Here is a 12065-nt window from a genome sequence, read left to right as displayed (position 1 = left end):
CCTGCATAAATCCAGATGAAAACCTACAGCCCATGACAATGCCTCCTATGAGTCCAGCTGGAGGTCTAAAGCCCAGAAGAAGGATTCACATCAGTTGGCTTTATGGATCTGTCCTGGGAAAGCCCAAAGGCCAGCAATGGAAGCTAGAAAGTCTATGCCAGCATGGTGAAGGAGCTGTGCTGGTAGGTCGAGGTTTCTACACTGGAGCCAAGAAGTCATGCTCATAATAAAGATGAGAGCTGTCCTAAAAAGCAGCACAGTTATCCTTAGTGATGTGGAGGCCCCAAGCTTCTCCAAAGATAAGAACATTTGAGTACATGTCAGAAAGCCAGGATGATGAATTTGTCCTGAAGATTAAACAGCACACATCTTCCCCTCCAGAACCAGGAAGTGATATTGGTGTAAGGATCAGAGCTCCCCCAAAGTGAAACACAGCCACTCTCACCAACATGGTCTTCAGCCCCTCTGATGACAATGGTTGAACTCACACTGGGGAAGCTAGTCATGATCAGCTCCTCCAGGAGAACTAACAGCTCAAACAGCAACACTAAGAGAAATCCACAGTGCCTCTCTCTTCTTCTCCAAGTCTCCCTTTATGCTGGCAACATTCCTCAGGTGGAACATCTACACTTAACACAATGCTGACTTAATTCAGCTGGTGTTAAGCAGACCATCGGTTTTGAATCAATAACAATGCTACTCAGATAAATACAAGACAAAATATAGGTGTGGTCTTTAATACTCTTACTTTGCACCACTTTGGCTTACAAATGTATAAGATCTGTCAATTTTGTTTGGAATTTAGATATTCTCTTATATCTTATAAAAAGGAAAAGTATGGATTCAAATTTCAAGGAGCAAGCTAATTAGGTGCTCTAAAGATGATATTATAATACAAATTTCCTTTCATTCTTGTGAACTCTCTTCTTTACTCAATGCACCTCAGGCCGATCTGTGTATCATTGCATTTTTAATTCAACATACATTATCTGGGACTTATATTTCACCCACAGCCTTATTATATCTCAATTTATATCATAGAATATTGCATTTTCAAGTTAATCTTGCATACTCAAGAATAGTACTTGAGAGATTCTACTTTGTCCACATCCAGTATTTAGATGCTGAGTCTACATAACAGTAATACATCTGTACCCAAAATTTCTTTATTTTATGCTTCTTGTATCAACTTTTGATACCCTAATTTCTTCTCTTTTTAGGAAGAAAATATTTCCTGAGGCATACAAATAAACAGGGAAACTATCCTAATTGCAATCAAAAATTGAATAAAGAAGCATTGTTCTTAGCCGAATATGTTTATCTTTCTTATTGGTCTGGGCAATAGACTGAGATAAGGGGGAAAATAGTACCTAAATCAATAGGTGATACCATAATTGATAAAGGGCATTGTCTAACAATCTTCTATATAGTAGATGGAATACCTCTCCTCCAAGAATCAGAGAGCCTGGTAAATCTCCCAGAAACACACTGACACAGAGTAACTTGACAACTGGTCAATTTTCTCCTCCTAGCTCCCTTTTTTTCTTTTTGGAACTCTTTACTCCAACATTACTACCATTATTTCTTGAGGCATATAGTGTCATATCCCAGTCCAGAAATACAGTACCCATCACTAAATTTCACACACAAATATTTGAAATTCACAGCTTATCAAACCTCTGGTTAAGAAGAATCTGTTTATTATTTTCTGTTCTGTGGCCATTTATTACTGAGAATCCATATCTCTAATTGCTTATCTAGTGGTTAGTCAACACACTACTTGTTTTATGATTAAACAGTGGCATTTCTTCTTCTATGAATAACTAATGACACTCCATATAAAATGGTCACACAATGATTCTACATATTTAGTGTTCACCCAGTCATGTGAGAGTGTTACAGAAAGCTGAGTTTATTAGAAATACTATATGCAGTGAGACTGAGCTAGGTCCTCAAAAGAGCCAGTGCAGAAGCCCAGACACCTTACAACTGTTGGGGAGAAAGACAGCTCCTGCTGTGGGCCAGGCATCAAGACAAAAGATCAAGCAAATATATCCATATCCTAAGGTCTGATATTCTAAATAGTTTCATATCACACTGAGAAAGTCAGGAGTCACCATCCCAACCCTCTACAGAAGAGTCACTGCTCTCTAAGAATGCCTACTGTACATAACTCATTTCCTCATTTGTCCCCAATTGAATCAATTTTACCTGAACTATTAATTTTTTTGGTTAACAAACCATAGTTCTGTCCCACCTTATGTGCATTTGCCTTGTAAGTTACCAGTTTCCCCCACCTTGAACCACTCTTTTTTTTTTTTTTACTTTTTGACCCTTTGACTATGGTTCAACCTTGAAGCCCTCTTGCTCCATGATTTTACTTTATAAAAGTCCCTGGAAAAGACAGAGTCTCTGGCAACCTTCTCAGGACCCCTTCTGTTTCTCTCAGAGGAAAGCTTTCTTTCTCTCAATATATTCTACTCTTAATCTCTGTTGTTCCTAAAATTCATTCTTCAATTTTAGAGAACACAAACTCATACCTCAAAGGATTTTGTCCTGAATGGGAAGCTGCAGTGGTGGGAGGTTGGGAGGCAGAACAAAGGGGCTCTGTCTTGAGGTCACCTTTCCCAGCCCCAGGCAATTTACCTGTGGCACGAAATGAATTCGAATGGACTACTTGTGCATCAGTAATGCCCCTTAGGCACCACCCCAATCCTAAGCTATATGTATGACCCCACACCATGTGTTGCGTAAAGAGAAAGACCGACCCCGGAAGTCATGGAGTCTCTCTCCACATTCTTAAAATAAAGGCCACTTTTATTTCATATTTCTTATCTTTTTAGCCACACTGAAAATTCTATCAGATGGTTCCTTGACCAGGAATCAGCAGACAAGTGACTCCTGGGACCCTCCCAGTCTGAGTCCCCTGCCAGTTCATGGACTGGACAGGATGAATTCAATTCTCAACACGGAGGAGTTGCTGAACTTGTTGCTGCTGGTTTGCAAACAACACCGGTCTAATTCATTTACCACAGGTGAGCTGATCTTGTTGGAAGATTACTCTGCAGTGGGGCCAAGCCCCATGCCAGATTTTCTTTCTGTTCCCCAGACTTGGGTAATGTTCTCATGTTGCTTGGGCAGCCCCGAGGCAGAGCTGTTACTAATCCATGGAAAATCCACTCTTGCCTTTTTTGATGACAACCAAAAACACAAATTTTGGAACTGATTGTCATCGGTCTAAGAGGTCAGGTAATGGCCTGACCTGGCTTGGATTATGATCCATTGGCTCAGTTGACTGTGATTGATCTTGGGGACCACTTCCTTCTGTCCCTTAAAAAACATACCTATGGGGTGCCTCGTTCAAAAGGCTATCTGAAACCAAAAAGCTGATCTTTTATTTATAGCTTATCACACTGACAACAAGTTTGCAAAAACTCTTTAGGCCTTTGTTTTAAGAATGTGTCCCTCTCTTCCTCTGCTCCTCCAGGATCCCTCCCCTTCCCCACACTTAGGAGATGGCTTCTTTCTTTACAGCTGTTCCCCTATATTTCACACACCAAACCCTGCAGCTTTCTCAACACCCTGCTTTCCTCTCCACTTCACCCATTTCTCAATCCCTCCCCATCCTGCACGCCAGCCTGCCTTTCCCATGCCAGGGTGGAGGAGGTGTGTGCAGACAGTGTTGGTGGAGGTGCATGCCAACAGCATTGGGCTGCACACTGGCAGCACAGGCAGCACAGGCCACCCAGGCTGGGCATGTGCAGTGTTCACTGACAGGGCTACGAGGGCTGCTCTGGGCTCTCACACTGTGCCCCAGCTCTATGCCCCCACTGCACACTTCACTCCCCATGTGCTCCACCCCCTGCATACTCCACATACCTTTGGGGCAGTCCCAGCCCCAGACCCCACCCCTGAGGGAAAGTGCAGCTTGGCTCTGAAGCATTGGTTCAGAGGAGGAGACAACGGGATGTGGCAGGAGAAAAGGGCCAATTCTTATTTTAAGAGATCTTTAAATCTACAGAAGGGTTCATACCTGCCTTATTTAATATGGTTCAAATTGGCCAAATATATTTGAGTGCACTCTGATTTTATAAGATATATCTGTTGTTTGTTCAGTCCATTTACACTGTACAGATATTTGTCCATGTTTGTCTATTTGCCTGCTCTGTGAACAGCTGTTCTTGTTGGTTTGAGCTCAACATTTTTTTCCTTTTTCACATTTTCAAACCATTTAATCAATTTTTATTTTGGTTATAAATTTTTAAATAATGCTTCCACCTAGTTTGCCAGCTGGTCAAAATAGTGCTAAAACTGGCTAAATAAAATCTTTTGGGGTGAGGAGACATTGGACAAGACTTCAACTGATAAATGAGGAAAGTGGCCACCTGATAATTTTACCAGCCTTAATTATCAATTGAGGCCTCCAATAATCTCAATAACCTTATGGGAGACACCTCAAGTAAAGTTCATATTACTAAGACAATTCATTGTTGCTGATCTGATGGTATATTTATACTTTTAAATATAAAATTGAGATTGTTGCTGCTGTCATTTTCTTATGTTCCAGCCAAGAGATAAAAATCAGTTGAACAGGTTTTGGGACTGCCGCGCCTAGCCATTGGTGTGCAGAGGAGGGGCTGGGCGGATCTGGGGTGCCTGCACCAGCCTGCCCATGTGTCTGGAGGATTGTGGATATCTCAGCAAGCAGGGAGGGATCTCAGGTTCCAGAGGCACCTCGGCCTGTGGTGAGTGCTCAGTGCGCTCTGCCCAAATCCCAGACTGTTCGGGACCCTCCAGGCTTCCGGGTGCAATGAAGTGGAGAAGTGGGTTTGAGGCCTCTACATCCACCTCCCCATCCCGGCTGCACTTGGAGAACTGCTGAGCTTCCAATGGGTGGGCGGACCCATGCTATCCCCGGAGCCCAGCCTGTTTGGGACTGCCGCGCCTAGCCATCGGTGTGCAGAGGAGTGGCTGGGCAGATCTGGGGCGCCTGCATCAGCCTCCCCATGTGTCTGGAGGACTGTGGATATCTCAGCAAGCAGGGAGGGATCACAGGTTCCAGAGGCCCTGCAGCCTGTGGCAAGTGCTCAGCACACTCGGCCCAGAGCCCATACTGTTTGGGTCCCTCCAGGCTTCCAGGTGCAGTGAAGTGGAGAGGAGGGATTGAGGCATCTACATCTGCCTCCACATCCCAGCTACAATTGGAGAGCTGTGGAGCTTCCAACAGGCAGGTGGGCACACAGTGTCCCTGAGGCCCAGATTGTCTGGAACTGCGGAGTTCTGAGCAGGCAGAGGAGGACCATTGGTTCTGCAGGCCCAGTGGCTTGGGGTAGCATGGTGCCAGAGTCTCAGAAGCTGCAAATATAGAAGGGGATTTCCAACAGATCCTGAGGAAGCTTTCAAGTAACACGTGAAACACAGAAATATAGGAAAATGACAAAACAAAAGACCAAATTGCAACTTCAAATCTCCAGCCCATCTCAAGAAACCCTAGGAGCAATGTATATAGAAGAAAATATATGCCATACACCTCAAATATCGGACACAATAGCTATTGAAATTAACAAGCAACTCCAGGAAGCTTTAAAGAAATTCAAACTTGAAATAATCTCCCAGGTAAAAGAAGAAATGATAAAAGAAATGAAAGACATTCTGAATATATCTAAAGAAAACACAGATAAAAAATTGAGGAACTAAACAAAAAGATAGAATCCCTAGACGAGCAATATAAGAAACAAACAGAATACATAATGCAGATGCACAGAGATATACAGGAAATAAAACTCCACTGAAAGTTGTAAAAACCGCCTTAATGAAAGTAAAGATAGAATTTCAGACCTTAAAGAGAGGATTGCAGCTAGTGAACAGGAAAGGAAAGATGTTTTAAAAATAACAAGGAATCAGGAAACAACAATTCAACAACTGCAAGACGATGCAAAGAAAAATAACATAAGAATGATAGGGATTAATGAAAAAGAAGGAGACAATATAAAGGAGGTCAAGAGGATATTTAGAGAAGTAATAGCTGAAAATTTTGCAAGCATGAGATCAGAAACCGACATCAGGATCAGTGAAGCCTATAGAACTCCAAATAGTCATAACCAAAATAAAACTACACCCAGACATATAATAATCATCATCCCAGAAATCCAACACAAGAATAGATTATTAAAAGCTGTCAGAGAGAAAACACAGATCACTTATAAAGGAAAACCTATCAGAATCACAGCAGACTTCTCAGCACAAACAACAAAGTCAAGAAGAGCATGGAGTGAAGTATCCCAGATCCTAAAGCAAAATGATTTCCAACCTAGACTGATGTATCCTGCAAAACTATCATTCAAAATTGATGGTGAAATATGATACTTCCATGACAAAGAACAGGTGAAGAACTTTATGAACACCAAATCAACCCTGCAAAAAATATTGAAAGACAGTTTAGGTACACAAAGGAAAAAACCACTAAGCAAAGCAGATAATTAAACAGAACAGAAAGATAAAGATGCAACAGCAGAGAGATAACATGTCAACAATAAACCAGCATTTAACAGTAATAACCATTAACATAAATGGTCTCAATGCACCAATCAAAAGAAACAGACTAGCAGAATGGATCAAGAAACAAAATCCAACCATATGCTGTTTACAGGAAACCCATCTAACCCAGAAGGATACTCACAGACTGAAAGTCAAACGATGGAAAACAATACTTCATGCAACAGGAATTCAAAAAAAGGCAGGAGTAGCCATTCTGTTTGCAGACAATGTGAACTTTAAACCAACAATGACCATAAAGGACAAAGAAGGTCACTACATACTCATAAGGGGAAAACTCCAAGAGGAAAAGATAACTATCTTAAATATATATGCACCAAACTCCAGAGCACCCAGTTATATAAAACAACTATTAACAGAAATGAAAACTCAAATTATCAGTAACAAAATTGTAACAGGAGACCTTAATACGCCATTGACACCAAGGGCCAGATCAACCAGACAGAAAATGAGCAAAGAAATAACAGAACTGAATCACACCTGCAAACAAATGGATTTGATAGACATATACAGAATGTTCCACCCAAAAACATCAGAATACACATTCTTCTCAGCAGTACATGGATCATTCTCTAAAATAGACCATATATTAGCTCACAAAACATATTTAAAGAAATGCAAAAGAGTTGAAATCATCCCTTGCATGTTATTGGATCATAGAGCTCTGAAATTAGAAATTAATGATAAAAGATACTGCAAAAATCCCGCAAACACATGGAAACTGAATAACACACTCTTGAGTAATCAGTGGGTCACAGAAGAAATTAAAGAAGAAATTAAACTATACCTAAAAGAAAATGAAAATGCAGATACAACTTACCGGAATTTGTGGGATGCAATGAAAGCCGTCCTGAGAGGAAAATTTATTGCACTGAGTTCCCACATCAGGAAAACAGAACGAATACAAATAAACAACCTAATGCTACACATCAAACAGCTAGAAAAAGAAGAGCAAGTCAAGCCCAAAGCCAAAAGAAGAGAGGAAATTATAAAAATCAGAGCAGAAATCAATGCAATAGAGACTAAGAAAACAATCCAAAGAATCAATGAATCAAAGAGTTGGTTCTTTGAAAGAATAAATAAAATCGATAAGCCCCTAGCCAACCTTATTAAAAAAAGGGAAGAAAAAGCTCAAATTCATGCAATAAGAAATGAAAAAAGGTGAAATCACTACAGACCCAATAGAAATACAAAAGATCATCAACACCTATTTCGAAAACCTCTACTCTCAAAAGTTTGATAACACAGAAGAAATAGACAGATTCTTAGAAACATATGAAGTACCAAAGCTAGATCAAGAGGATGTAAAACTGTTGAATAACCCAATCTCTGTTAATGAAATTGAAAATGTAATTAAGTCCTTACCTACAAAGAAGAGCCCAGGCCCAGATGGATTCACTGCAGAATTCTACAAGAAATACAAAGAAGACCTAACGCCGACACTCCTCAAACTATTCAATGAAATTGAAAGGGAAGCAATCCTTCCTAAGACATTCCTGGAAGCAAATATTACTCTAGTACCAAAACCTGAGAAAGACCCAACTAAAAAAGAGAACTATAGCCCAATCTCCCTAATGAAGACAGATGCAAAAATCCTCAATAAAATATTGGCAAATAGGATGCAGCAAATCATCAAGAAGATTATACAACATGACCAAGTGGGATTCATCCCAGGAATGCAAGGATGGTTCAACATACGTAAATCAATAAATGTAATCCACCTTATCAATAAAGCCAAAGATAAGATTCACATGATCATTTCTATAGATGCAGAAAAACCCTTCGATAAGGTCCAACATTTATTCAGGATAAGAACTTTACAGAAAATTGGAATAGACGGTCTTTACCTCAATATAATAAAGGCCATTTATGACAAACCAACAGCCAGCATCATACTAAATGGCCAAAAATTGAAAGCTTTTACTTTAAAATCAGGCACAAGACAAGGATGCCCTTTAGCACCACCCCTATTTAATATAGTACTGGAAGTACTAGCCAGAGCAATTAGGCAAGAGAGAGAAATAAAAGGGGTAAAGATAGGAAAAGAAGAAGTTAAAATATCATTGTTTGCAGATGACATGATACTCTACATAGAAGACCCCCTAAGCTCCATTGAAAGACTCTTAGATACAATAAATAAATTCAGTAATGTGGCTGGATACAAAATCAATACTCAGAAATCAATCGCATTCCTATACATGAACAACAAAATCACAGAGAGGGAATTAAGAGAAACTACATTCTTCACATTAGCAAGCAAAAAAATGAAATATTTAGGAATTACTCTTACAAAAAAAGTGGAAGACTTATACAGTGAAAATTACAGTGAAAAAAGAAATTGAAGATGATCTCAGAAAATGGAAAGACATCCCTTGCTCATGGATAGGAAGAACAAACATTGTGAAAATGGCCACTCTCCCAAAACTGTTATACAGATTCAATGCAATCCCAATAAAAATACCATCAACATACCTTATAGATCTAGAGAAATCACTCCTAAATTTCATCTGGAACCAGAAGAGCCCTAGAATCGCAAAGGCAATTCTAAGCAGCAAAGACAAAGCAGGAGGCATCACACTCCCTGACTTGAAGTTATACTACAAAGCAACAGTAGTAAAATCTACATGGTATTGGAATCAAAACAGAGCCGAAGATCAATGGAATAGATTAGAAGATACAACCACAACTACAAACACACTCAACCACCTTATCTTTGATAAAGGAGCCAAGCAGGTTCACTGGAAGAACGACAGTCTCTTTAATAAATGGTGCTGGAAAAACTGGCTCTCCATTTGCCGAAAACTAAAGCTAGACCCATGTCTATCACCATGTACTAAATTAAAATCTAAATGGGTCAAAGATCTGAATATTAAAAGAGAAACAGTAAATCTATTGGAAGACAAATTGGGTAGAAACCTTGAAGACATTGGAGTAGGTAGAGAATTCATGAACAGGACTCAAACCGGAGAGGAAATACTTCCCAGAATCAATAACTGGGACCACTTCTTATTAAAAAGTTTCTGCATGTCAAAAGAAATCTCCAGCATAGTGAAAAGAAAACCCACAAACTGGGAAAAGATTTTAGTGAACTCTCTCTCAGACAAGGGACTCTTGTCTAAAACATATAAAGAATTAAAAAAACTCAGACCTCCAAAATTCAAAGATCCAATCCAAAAATGGGCATCTGAGATGAATACGCACTTCTCAGATGAAGAAATGCAAACGGCAAATAAATACATGAAAAAATGTTCATCATCATTGGTCATTAGAGAAATGCAAATTGAAACCACACTGAGATACCATCTCACTCCTGAAAGAATGGCCAGGATCAAGAAAACCAACAACAACAAATGCTGGAGAGGCTGTGGGCAAAAAGGAACTCTCCTACACTGTTGGTGGGAGTGTAGACTGGTGCAGCCTTTGTGGAGGTCAGTCTGGAGATTTCTCAAAAAGCTGGGATTGGAAGTCCCATTTTCCACTTTTAGGCATATTCCCAGAAGAACTGAAAGCATCGTACCACAGTGATATATGCGCACCTATGTTTATAGCAGCACAATTTGTAATCGCCAGATCTTGGAAACAACCCAAGTGTCCATCAACTGAGGAATGGATAAAAAAGTTGTGGTATTTCTATACAATGGAGTATTATTCAGCTATAAAGAAGGATCACATTGAGATATTTATCAATAAATGGGCACAGCTTGAGACCATACTCATAAGTGAAATAAATCAATCTCACATGTGTGAATACCGAATAGTTTCCCTAATGTAAGTAATGATTCAAATATATAAAATATGTGGTAATCATGATTCCCCATTATGTGGCCTTGAAGCCTTATAAAGTTTTCACTTATTAATTGGAAAGGCTTTATTCTGGGCTTCTTGATATGGAAATATTTGAAGCTACAGTATATGAAGCTTTATTCAAATATTTCAAAGAAAAAGACAGACACTATGGTAACTACTATTAAGTCGGGTTATTTGGGGGTGAAGCACTAGGTTGCTGAAACAGTCATGCTTTGACCTGTATTGTTATATTGTTATGTCCTATTTTATCTCAATCTCTCCCTTATTCTTTAAAAAAATTATTTAGGTATTTCTTATGTTTGTTTTAATTAAGGGGAAATTTTTTAAAAATTAGCAGGATATATAATAGTAACTTTTTTTGATTTCCTATTAACTTGATTTGAAGTCCTGTACTACTCCCACGATCTTGTTTTGACTGATTAGACTCTGTTCCATTCTGTATGATAGTAGCAAGTTTGAGGGTATAGGCAACTACTTTGAAGGCAATAAGATTCACTAAGATGCCCATTCTGGTTTGACTATTGACTCCTTTGGAAGTCCTGTAATGTTTACAATGCTTAAGTTTTATTGGTCTTGTTCTCTACTGTTTCGTTCAACTTTATAATATCTAATGAGATGGACAATTCTTTTTAAGTAAACAAGAGACATTGTTGATAACCATTGTTGATAACCTTGTACTCTGTTTTACATCATGTGCTATGTCTATCCTTGGTTTTGACTGACAGCTTTGTTTTGCCATATTTGACTTTATTCTCCCCCCCCCCAAAAGTAATAAGAACTAAGGAGTAATAAAACCCAAAATGTGTAAATTTTGTTGTAAAAAAGAGCTCTAAAGGATACAACAGCAAGTGTGTTTAGGGGTGTTAAATAGCTGACCATATTAATGTTTTTGGTTGGATCATTGAACACAACTGTTTGCAGTCTCACTGTTTGAATGTCCACTTTGTATGCTTTGATACTGTGATTTGAGCAACTGTCTCTAAGATGATAATATGTAATCTATTAACTGATGATTTCTTACTGGTTTTTTTTTTCTGTATTACTTGTACCCTTACACCACTTTGTTTTGTGTTTTTCTCTTTTTCCTTTTAAATAAAATTTTAAAAAAAATCAGTCCAACATAAGAAAACCAGTCAAATAATAATTTTAAACAAAAATTAATATAATGTATGATGACAATTTTTTTTCAGATTCAGACATACACTTAGAGGTGCTTCACAAATGTCTTCAATGTTCAAATGTTAACACACTCATGGTTGATAGCCATTTAATGTTCTATGTTAAGCTTACTGCCTATATCATACTGTACTGTTATCAATCTTCTGGATGTTCAACAACTGAAATTAAGAGATAATTATAAATTCTTTTGGATTCCTTTTGCTGGGATCCACCAGATCTTTTCCAGAAAGTTTACATGATGCATACAAAACAACAAGACCAGCACTGGGGCAGAGGCCAGGCTTGAGCCTTTCCCAGCCAGTTCACCTGCCCTTGCTCTGTCCTCCACCAAGCCATAATTAACTATACTCAACTAGCATTAAATGACACCATAGCTGATTTCTCTACTAACTAAAAAAGTAAAATTAATGAAACAGGCCATTCTCCAAAAATCAGATGGCATTAGACATTTAACAGCATAAAGAGATACTTTTATATGACAAATAAATGACAAAATTTCTGATACCTGATAAATGATAAAATTT

The sequence above is a fragment of the Cavia porcellus genome, unplaced genomic scaffold (genome assembly GCF_034190915.1).
Source record: "Cavia porcellus strain 051 isolate PalLab524CR breed Dunkin Hartley unplaced genomic scaffold, mCavPor4.1 scaffold_27, whole genome shotgun sequence".
Taxonomy (NCBI): Eukaryota; Metazoa; Chordata; class Mammalia; order Rodentia; family Caviidae; genus Cavia; species Cavia porcellus.
Note: the sequence above shows the minus strand (reverse complement) of the source record.